This window comes from Musa acuminata, chromosome BXJ1-8, assembly GCF_036884655.1.
Source record: "Musa acuminata AAA Group cultivar baxijiao chromosome BXJ1-8, Cavendish_Baxijiao_AAA, whole genome shotgun sequence".
In the NCBI taxonomy this organism is placed as follows: Eukaryota; Viridiplantae; Streptophyta; class Magnoliopsida; order Zingiberales; family Musaceae; genus Musa; species Musa acuminata.
In genome coordinates, this window is record NC_088334.1 from 42,682,629 (window position 1) to 42,685,389 (window position 2,761).

Sequence of the window (2,761 nt, forward strand, 5' to 3'; positions counted from 1 at the left end):
ATCGATAACTTGGCTTTGATAGGTCATTCTCTCAGTGATGAAGAAGTCATAATCCATACCCTCAATGGCCTAGCAGGCGAGTACAAAGAACTGATAGCAGCACTTCGGGCACGCAACTCACCAATATCATTCGAAGAACTTTATGATAAGTTGATCGACTATGAGACGTGCTTGATGCATGATGATAGGTTACCCGGACCACCTATTACAGCTCAGGTCAATCAAAAATCCAAGAGGAAGAGCAACCAGTACAATAAGCACGTCAACAACGATTTGGCTAAGCTACCTCCTAGCCCTATGGGGCCCAGACCAAACCCCCCTTATCCATATCAAGGTCCTTATCCATATCAAGGTGGTAACTTTCATAATCCTCAACCATTGCATCCTGACTTCACAAGCCACCAACGAGTCGTTTGCCAACTATGTGATAAAGTCGGATACTCCTGGGAAAGTCTATCGGTCTTGCCCTAGGCTCCCTGCTCCATCATAGTGGCTTCAAACGAATTTCATGGCTACTCCAACTCCTACCCAACCTAATTGGATTGTGGACTCGAGCGACTCTCATCATATCACCTATGATCTTCAAAACTTGTCCATCCACAACAACTATGGCGGAAATGAAGATATCATCATCGGTGATGGTAAAATAATTCCTATTACTCATTCTGGTTCCTCAATGCTTAGTTCACTTACCACAACTTTTACACTCGATGATGTTCTGTATGCACCTAACATTAAAAGAAACCTCATTTCCGTTTCTCAATTCTGTAAACAAAATAATACCTCCATTGAATTCTTTCCTAACTTTTTTCTTGTCAAGGATTTGAGCATGGGGGCATCTTTAGTCCAAGGCCAGAACAAAGATACCATTTATGAGTGGCCATCCGCTTCGCAAATTACCCTTCCTACTGCTCACTCTTCAGTCGCAACTCCGATTGATGTATGGCATCGTCATCTTGGTCATCCCTCCCCTTTTATCCAGAAAAAATTACTTTCTCGTTATTCTCTTCCTACCTTGAAAATCAATAGCAATGTCAATCATTGCGATGCTTGTATTTGCAATAAAAGTCATAAACTATCTTTTGGGACAACCTCCATTTCTTGCTTAAATCATTTGAATTCATTTATACCGACATGTGGGGCCCTGCCCCAATTCCTTCTTTTGACAAGTTTTGCTTTTATGTCATTTTTATAGACAATTTTACTAAGTACACATGGTTATATCCTCTTCACCATAAGTATGATGTTTCGACAATATTTATCAACTTTCGAAAGTTTATCGAGAAATTTTTTCAATCTTCCATTAAAACAGTTTACTCTGATGGCGGAGACGAATATCAAGCCCTCACATCCTGTCTCTCTGCTTCTAGCATACAATACCTCAAGTCACCCCCACATACTCCCTAATTGGTTGACTCTACCGAACGCAAACATCGGCATATTGTTGAAACTGATCTCTCCCTTTTACATCAAGCATCCATGCCACCACCTTTTTGGTCAATAGCTTTTCAAACTGCAGTTTATCTCATTAATCGTATGCTCACTCCAGTCTTACAATATCAATCATCATTTGAAAAATTATTCCACAAGCTTCCAAACCTTCATAAACTCAAAGTTTTTGGCTGTTTATGTTATCCATGGCTTCGTCCCTATGCCTCACATAAGCTAACACCATGATCTAAGCCTTGCACTTTTATAAGATATTCTCTTGAACATAATGCTTTTCGATGCTATGAACCCTAAACTAAAAAAACTTTATATCACGTTATGTTATTTTTGAGGAGTCTATCTTTCCTTTTCAAAACAATCCTACTATGCAGGCTACTCCAATAAACATACATCATTGGAATATCCCTCCGATCTCATCACACGAACCTCCCATGACACCGTCCAGTCCTTACCCTCAAGATCTGTATACTACTATTACTCCAGTTCAACAGCTTCTCACTCCCTCTATTTCTCCACTCCCTTCCTCACAAGTTTCCCCTATTAATGAAATAATACCCTCAGCAACATTGCCACTGGCGGTAACTAGAAGTTTGCAGACATGCCTCGGATACTAAGGATGAACGAAACCAGGAGGTTGCTGCATAAAGACATCTTCAGTAAGTGACCCCTGTAAAAAGGCATTGTTAACATCCAATTGTCGTATATGTCAGCCCTTTGAGATAGCCAAATTCAGGATAAGATGGATTGTTGTGGGTTTAACAACGAGACTAAATGTCTCTGCGAAGTCGACACCAGATCATTGATGAAACCCTTTGGCGACTAATCGTGCTTTATATCTGGCAACGGATCCGTCTGGGTTCTGCTTAATTCGAAATACCCATTTACACTCGATGATATTTTGTATGTAATGAAAGGGTACTAAGGTCCATATAGAGTTATGGAGGAGAGCATCATATTCGTTGGTGGTATAGCCGAGGGCGAGTCACTGTCATGGATCGAGCCAACCGTCGGCACGACAATGTCACTAGGTCTAGGAGAAGGTAAAGCCAATGACAATGTTGCCGAGGTTTCAACGATATGCCGATGTTTGCGTTCGGCAGAGCCAACCAATTGGGGAGTATGTGAGGGTGACTTGAGGTGTTGTATACCACAAGCGAAGAGACGGGATGTGAGGGCTTGATATTCGCCTCCATCATCATAGTAAACTGTTTTAATGGAAGATTGAAAAAAAATTCTCGACCAACTTTTGAAAGTTGGTAAATACTGCTGAAATATCAGACTTCTGGTGAAGAGGATATAACCATGTGTACTT